Genomic DNA, 8,964 nt, shown 5'->3' with positions numbered 1-8,964 from the left:
ATTGGAGTGATTTTGTTTCTTTTTTTCTTGCTTTGCTTGTTTTCAAAAGGAAAAATCATAGTTGGTAAAAAATAAAATAAACTTTCGTTGAAAGGTATCACACTGTATAATTTACAAATATCTAAAGAGGTTTAGTGGATGCCATAAAACATCTGTGGAGCTTGAAGATTTGTAGTACATAGATGTTTGGCAGAGATAATTCAAAATAATAAAATCATAAACTCTATCTATCTATCTATCTATCGAGAGAGAGAGAGAGAGAGAGAGAGAGAGAGAGAGAGAGAGAGAGAGAGAGAGAGAGAAGTGTTTCCTTAGAGCAGTACATGCAGCAATCACTTAATGGAGTGATGTCATAATGGGCCACAAAACTTTGGGGATGTGGATGGAAAGTTACAGGCAGGAGAGGGGAACCAACAGAAGCAGGTCTTGAGACATGAGTTTGCCCCTTTTTGAAAACCTCTTGAGAGAGGATTGGTGGGATATATATACATACATACAAACATACATACACTCTAGTAGTGTGTGGAACTACTGGTACTGTGAGGAAAAAAAGATAGATGATGTAAAATGAAAAATAAAACAAGCTTCAGCTTCTTAAGACACGGTGGGTTCATCTAAGTAGACACATGTAACTTCATATGGACACCAGACTGTCTCTGTCTACACATCTAACTTCATATGGACCCCAGACCGTCTCTGTTTACACATGTAACTTCATATGGACACCAGACTCTTTGTCTACACATGTAACTTCATATGGGCACCAGACTGTCTCTGTCTACACATGTAACTTCATATGGACACCAGACTGTCTTTGTTTACACATTTAACTTCATATGGACACCAGACTCTTTGTCTACACATGTAACTTCATATGGGCACCAGACTGTCTCTGTCTACACATGTAACTTCATGTGGACACCAGACTGTCTTTGTCTACACATCTAACTTCATATGGACCCCAGACCGTCTCTGTTTACACATGTAACTTCATATGGACACCAGACTCTTTGTCTACACATGTAACTTCATATGGGCACCAGACTGTCTCCTGTCTACACATGTAACTTCATATGGCTGCACCAGACTGTCTTTTTCACATCAACCTGTCTACACATGTAACTTCATATGGGCACCAGACTGTCTCTGTCTACACATGTAACTTCATATGGACACCAGACTCTTTGTCTACACATGTAACTTCATATGGGCACCAGACTGTCTCTGTCTACACATGTAACTTCATATGGACACCAGACTGTCTCTGTCTACACATGTAACTTCATATGGACACCAGACTCTTTGTCTACACATGTAACTTCATATGGACACCAGACTGTCTTTGTTTACACATTTAACTTCATATGGGCACCAGACTGTCTCTGTCTACACATGTAACTTCATATGGACACCAGACTGTCTCTGTCTACACATGTAACTTCATATGGACACCAGACTCTTTGTCTACACACGTAACTTCATGTGGACACCAGACTAACTCCATTCATTTTACCGGTGGTATTGAGAACAGATAAACCCACCGTGTCTTAAGAAGCTCAAGCTTGTTGTTTTATTGTTCATTATATCTCTTTTTCCTCACAGCGGCACTCATACGCTACTAGCGTATATATCATATAGATACACTACAGCAACAGGATACGGCGGTTGTGCTGTCTGGCAAAACGGTCCACAAATACATCAAGATCCAGAGCCTTGGCCCTTCTGGACTCTATGCTCAGGACACCAAGATCACTGAGTCTCTCATCACTAGTGGTGGACCGCAGGAAGGTTTTTATCAGTTTCAGTGTGGAGAAACTGCGTTCGCAAGAGGCTGAGCTTTTGGGTGCGCCACTCTAATTTACCCGTGTAGAACGTTGCCGTGTAGAGCGTTGCATTAGTTCCGCTTTTGGCGCTCGCGTGTAAAATAGTTATAAATTCATAATTTTTTATTTGGTCAGTACGGGGGGGCCACAGGGGTGGCCAGGGACATTTCCAGGGAGGCACGGGCCTCCCCCGGCCTCCGTGTAAAACCGCCACTGCTTACCCCTTACCTGTCTATGGTATGACATTATATGACAGTAGGAAGGAATACCGCAAGGTGACTGACTCATACGCCTCATATAGAATAACAGCCACACATAATGGAGATAATTATCTGAAATCAAATGTCAGTTGGAGCGAGCATGTCATTGGCCGTGTTCCAGAGGCTCAAAACCGCAATGTATCATGGGTAAATTGTGACTGACTGATCTACAAACGATAATGAGTGGTTATTTATGATGCAATGTGATTTGTAAATCAGTCAGGCAGTCGCCTGCAGACGTTTTGATGCTCTCGGCGGCCGTCTGCGCTGAGCTGTCTGATGGCTTCTTGGCTAGAAGGGATCCAGCTTTTGTCAAATTAACTTCAGAATCAGATTTTACTTTTCGTAGCAAGTTAGGAGAATTTACGCAGCAGGTTAGGATAATTCAAGTAGCAGGTTAAGATATTTAGGTCAAGGGCTTTTGACGCCTCCTCGACCAATCAGATGAGGGAGTGTGATAACGCGGTTCTGGCATATCTGGACCAAAAATACATTCAGGAACAAGAGCTGCAATTGGCAACGTAAATACAATTCATAACATTGAAAAGGGACAAAGGTTTGGGGCAAAAGTAGCTACACTCATCTAAAATGAGCTAGCTAGCTAGCATAAGGGATTCCATGCCAAGAACAGAGGAGTTATTCTATTTGATAGAGCAACGTTGTTAGTTTCCCTACAAGCCTTTCATTCTAATAGTAATATATCATATTCTTGACCTTCAACAGATGCACAACCTTTGGCAGGAAAACAACTCAGCTGGGAGAGTAAAAGCCTCCCATTTAATGGTGTTCCGTTTCATGTCGGCACAAAGACGTATGAATGCTACCAGGGGAAACACAGACTGCCAAACAAAAGCCAAAGAGAAATATATAGCCTCCCTATAAAGGTAACATGAATGTAAAATGTATGTGAAACAAAATATCTGTAAAAAAACAAAAATGTCAAACAAAGTTACTTTTGTCCTCCGAAGAGGGGGTGGATGGGCCAATAAAATAAATACAAATAAAGAGGATGTAATTTTTATTTATTTATTTAACCTTTATTTAACTAGGCAAGTCAGTTAAGAACAAATTCTTATTTACAATGACCGCCTACACCGGCCAAACCCGGACAACGCTGGGCCAATTGTGCGCCCCAATGGGGTTAGGGTGGTGAGTTTCCCCTCTATAGAGTGGGGTTAGGGTGGTGAGTTTCCCCTCTATAGAGTGGGGTTAGGGTGGTGAGTTTCCCCTGTATAGAGTGGGGTTAGGGTGGTGAGTTTCCCCTGTATAGAGTGGGGTTAGGGTGGTGAGTTTCCCCTGTATAGAGTGGGGTTAGGGTGGTGAGTTTCCCCTGTATAGAGTGGGGTTAGGGTGGTGAGTTTCCCCTGTATAGAGTGGGGTTAGGGTGGTGAGTTTCCCCTCTATAGAGTGGGGTTAGGGTGGTGAGTTTCCCCTGTATAGAGTGGAGTTAGGGTGGTGAGTTTCCCCTCCTGTATAGAGTGGGGTTAGGGGTGGTGAGTTTCCCCTGTATAGAGTGGGGTTAGGGTGGTGAGTTTCCCCTGTATAGAGTGGGGTTAGGGGTGGTGAGTTTCCCCTGAATAGAGTGGGGTTAGGGTGGTGAGTTTCCCCTGTATAGAGTGGGGTTAGGGTGGTGAGTTTCCCCTGTATAGAGTGGGGTTAGGGTGGTAAGTTTCCCCTGTATAGAGTGGGGTTAGGGTGGTGAGTTTCCCCTGTATAGAGTGGGGTTAGGGTGGTGAGTTTCTCCTGTATAGAGTGGGGTTAGGGTGGTGAGTTTCTCCTTTATAGAGTGGGGTTAGGGTGGTGAGTTTCTCCTTTATAGAGTGGAGTTAGGGTGGTGAGTTTCCCCTGTATAGAGTGGGGTTAGGGTTGTGAGTTTCCCCTGTATAGAGTGGGGTTAGGGTGGTGAGTTTCCCCTCTATAGAGTGGGGTTAGGGTGGTGAGTTTCCCCTGTATAGAGTGGGGTTAGGGTGGTGAGTTTCCCCTGTATAGAGTGGGGTTAGGGTGTTGAGTTTCCCCTGTATAGAGTGGGGTTAGGGTGGTGAGTTTCCCCTGTATAGAGTGGGGTTAGGGTGGTGAGTTTCCCCTGTATAGAGTGGGGTTAGGGTGGTGAGTTTCCCCTGTATAGAGTGGGGTTAGGGTGGTGAGTTTCCCCTGTATAGAGTGGGGTTAGGGTGGTGAGTTTCCCCTGTATAGAGTGGGGTTTGGGTGGTGAGTTTCCCCTGTATAGAGTGGGGTTAGGGTGGTGAGTTACCCTGTATAGAGTGGGGTTAGGGTGGTGAGTTACCCCTGTATAGAGTGGGGTTAGGGTGGTGAGTTTCCCCTGTATAGAGTGGGGTTAGGGTGGTGAGTTTCCCCTGTATAGAGTGGGGTTAGGGTGGTGAGTTACCCCTGTATAGAGTGGGGTTAGGGTGGTGAGTTTCCCCTGTATAGAGTGGGGTTAGGGTGGTGAGTTTCCCCTGTATAGAGTGGGGTTAGGGTGGTGAGTTACCCCTGTATAGAGTGGGGTTAGGGTGGTGAGTTTCCCCTGTATAGAGTGGGGTTAGGGTGGTGAGTTTCCCCTTACACTGTAAAGAGCTTTGGATGTCTAGAAAATAGCCATGGAAGTCCAATCAATGATTATTATTATTACATGTTTTGCCATCTTCCATGGCTTGAAGACCATGCCTTCGTACAGAGATGGAAACTGGTACAAAATACCAAAAAGGTGGACTGCAGGGCTATGTTAAGTTAAATAAATAAATGACTGTAGTAAGTGTCTAGGTGCCAAATAAAGTAACAGGGTTGAAGTATATCTTAAAATCAGCCAATTTCTAAAATATAAATTTCGGTGAACATTTATGTGAAACTGTATGTTTTACTTGTGGATTTTGAAAATAAACATGTAAAATCAAGATGTGTCAATTTGTTTGTCTACATACCATTTTAAAAAGAATTAATATATTCAAATCAAATCAAATGTTATTGGTCACATACACATGTTTAGCAGATGTTATTCGCGGGTGTAGCGGAATGCTTGTAGATATTGGAGTAAACCTGTTTTGGGTTAAGACAAGTAACTGAGTAATTGAAAACATAAGCTTGCAAGCTGAGTTTGAATAAGACATCCGATTAACACTGCATTTATAACGGTTGGTTTTACTATATCTAATAAATAACCAAATCATTGATGGATCAATAGATAAAATAAATGAATGTCTCTCGTCTAGCGCTGCAAGCTGGGGAGGCCCACGCGTCACCACACTCTATCTGATTGGTCGAGTAGGCGGGCCTTCTGACTTTGTGGCTGTAGTAACTAGTGACGACCTTGTCGGTTAGGATAGTCTGGTGGCAAGTCTGGTGGCAAGTCTGGTGGATAGTCTGGTGGATAGTCTGGTGGATAGTCTGGTGGATAGTCTGGTGGATAGTCTGGTGGATAGTCTGGTGGATAGTCTGGTGGATAGTCTGGTGGATAGTCTGGTGGATAGTCTGGTGGATAGTCTGGTGGATAGTCTGGTGGATAGTCTGGTGGATAGTCTGGTGGATAGTCTGGTGGATAGTCTGGTGGATAGTCTGGTGGATAGTCTGGTGGATAGTCTGGTGGATAGTCTGGTGGATAGTCTGGTGGATAGTCTGGATAGTCTGGTGGATAGTCTGGTGGATAGTCTGGTGGATAGTCTGGTGGATAGTCTGGTGGATAGTCTGGTGGATAGTCTGGTGGATAGTCTGGTGGATAGTCTGGTGGATAGTCTGGTGGATAGTCTGGTGGATAGTCTGGTGGATAGTCTGGTGGATAGTCTGGTGGATAGTCTGGTGGATAGTCTGGTGGATAGTCTGGTGGATAGTCTGGTGGATAGTCTGGTGGATAGTCTGGTGGATAGTCTGGTGGATAGTCTGGTGGATAGTCTGGTGGATAGTCTGGTGGATAGTCTGGTGGATAGTCTGGTGGATAGTCTGGTGGATAGTCTGGTGGATAGTCTGGTGGATAGTCTGGTGGATAGTCTGGTGGATAGTCTGGTGGATAGTCTGGTGGATAGTCTGGTGGATAGTCTGGTGGATAGTCTGGTGGATAGTCTGGCTAGCCTAACATTTGAAATAAAAAAAATGTTACCAAGGTGACGTTGTCCACTGAACCCCCTTTCATCCTTGAACGAGTCAGCGGTAATCTTACCAAAAACGGTAAACCTGTAGTCTTCACTCCCTAATTCTACATCTAGCTAAGGTGTCTTATGGTAGAATCAGTATTTATGAAATTAGAATTGTGCACAAAAATGTGCCATCTAACATTAGGGACAGATCGACATTTACTGGGGGGAGGGGCTGGTCCAACTCAAGGTGTCATAAAAAAATATTTAAGAAATGCACCCCCCCTCCCCAATGTTACAAATATGACCATCCCCTTGTACTGTAAAATAAATGAAACACCCTTCCCCCTCAGAATTAACACCCACATTTTTTTTTTTTACAAACGCATAACAATGTAGTGACCCTATGTTTATTTAAGGTTGATATCGACATTGCCACTTCAGCATGCTTTTGTGGCACAGCCGATGCCACGCAGGGCTACAGGCCAGAAGGTTGAGGGATTGCTGACCGCCACAACACGCTCACTCTCTGTGCATGTTTCATTACACTACGCTGTAGAGCACGGCGCTTGTAACGCCAAGGTAGTGGGTTCGATCCCCGGGACCACCCATACACAAAAATGTATGCACGCATGACTGTAAGTCGCTTTGGATAAAAGCATCTGCTAAATGGCATATTATTATTATTATATAATTAATATTATTACTACGATCAGAGCCAGCGGCAGACAATGATTAGCTACTCAAGGACATTCAGAGACTTGTCCCGAAGCCACTCCTGCGTTGTCTTGGCTGTGTGCTTAGGCTCGTTGTCCTGTTGGAAGGTGAACCTTCGCCCCAGTCTGAGGTCCTGAGCCCGCTGGAGCAGGTTTTCATCAAGGATCTCTCTGTACTTTGTTCTGTTCATCTTTCCCTCGATCCTGACTAGTCTCCCAGTCCCTGCCGCTGAAAAACATCCCCACAGCATGATGCTGCCACCCCCATGCTTCACCGTAGGGATGTTGCCAGGTTTCCTCCAGACGTGATGCTTGGCATTCAGGCCAAAGAGTTCAATCTTTGTTTCATCAGACCAGAGAATCTTGTTTCTCATGGTCTGAGAGTCCTATAGGTGCTCTTTGGCAAACTCCAAGCGGGCTGTCATGTGCCTTTTACTGAGGAGTGGCTTCCGTCTGGCCACTCTACCATTAAGGCCTGATTGGTGGAGTGCTGCAGAGATGGTTGTCCTTATGGAAGGTTCTCCTATCTCCACAGAGCAACTCTGAAGCTCTTTCAGAGTGACCATTGGGTTCTTGGTCACCTCCCTGACCAAGGCCCTTCTCCCCCGATTGCTCAGTTTGGCCGGGCGGCCAGCTCTAGGAAGAGTTTTGGTGGTTCCAAACGTCTTCCATTTAAGAATGATGGAGGCCACTGTGTTCTTGGGGACCTCAACACAATCCTGTCTCGGAGCTCTACGGACAATTCCTTCGACCTCATGGCTTTGTTTTTGCTCTGACATGCAGTGTCAACTGTGGGACCTTATATAGACAGGCGTGCGCATTTCCAAAGGTTGGAGCGCTTGGGTGCACTGCCTTCATATCGTAGGCCTGCAGTAGTTGAAGCTTAATAATAGCCAAACCAAACCAAACCTTCACAAATGTTTCTAAACTTTATTAGGGTAATATCAAAAGTAAAGCAAGCCATTGTTTATAGGGAAAATATGAGCAGAAGAGCAAATGTTAACTAGGGAAAAAACACACTACCCTCCCCTGTGCCCCCCCAAAAACACACTACCCTCCCCTGTGCCCCCCCCAAAAACACACTACCCTCCCCTGTCCCCCCAAAAACACACTACCCTCCCCTGTCCCCCCCCAAAAACACACTACCCTCCCCTGTCCCCCCAAAAACACACTCCCCTCCCCTGTCCCCCCAAAAACACACTCCCCTCCCCTGTCCCCCAAAAACACACTACCCTCCCCTGTCCCCCCAAAAAACACACTACCCTCCCCTGTGTCCCCCCCAAAAAACACACTACCCTCCCTGCCCCAAAAAAATCCTCCCTGTCCCCAAAAACACACTACCCTCCCCTGTCCCCCAAAACCTAAAACATCCTCCCTGTCCCCCCCAACAACACTCCTCCCCTGTGCCCCCAAAACTCCCCCCTGTCCCCCAAAAACACACTCCTCCCTGTCCCCCAAAAACACACTCCCTCCCTGTCCCAAAAACAACACACTCTCCCTGTGCCCCCTCACCTCCCCTGTGCCCCCAAAAACACACTACCCTCCCCTGCCCCACTCCCCCCTGTGCCCCCCCAAAAACACACTACCCTCCCCAAAGCAAATAAAAAGCTAGACAGCCCTCCCCAAGTAAATGTGGATCTGTCCCTAAATTAGACCAACTTCTATGCTGAGCCATTGCACAGCCCCCAGCCAGGCAGTGTTGCAGCAAGGTGGGATAGGCTATAGGCAGGGCAGGGGTATTCAACTCCCTGCGAAGTCCAGAGCCTCCTGGCTTTCTGTTCTATCTGATAACTAATTGCACACACCTGGTGTCCCAGGTCTAAATCAGTCACTGATTAGAGGAGAACAATGAAACAACGCAGTGGTAATGGCTTCCAGGTCCAGAGTTATAGGATTTGTAGTTCTTTGACTTTGTGCGATTAATTTACCAGCTATGAAACAAAACAGCAGAAATACTACTGCAGCATTTATTTTGCTCTAAATGTGATCACACTTTTTATTCACAAATGCGAGTGAAATGCTCGCACTGGTGAAATGGACATCTTTGGCGGGTGTTAACTTTAGGCTCTGGCTAACTTCTTTGCAAAAAAACGAGCATAGTATT

Source organism: Coregonus clupeaformis, chromosome 15 (assembly GCF_020615455.1).
Source record: "Coregonus clupeaformis isolate EN_2021a chromosome 15, ASM2061545v1, whole genome shotgun sequence".
Lineage (NCBI taxonomy): Eukaryota > Metazoa > Chordata > Actinopteri > Salmoniformes > Salmonidae > Coregonus > Coregonus clupeaformis.
Note: the sequence above shows the minus strand (reverse complement) of the source record.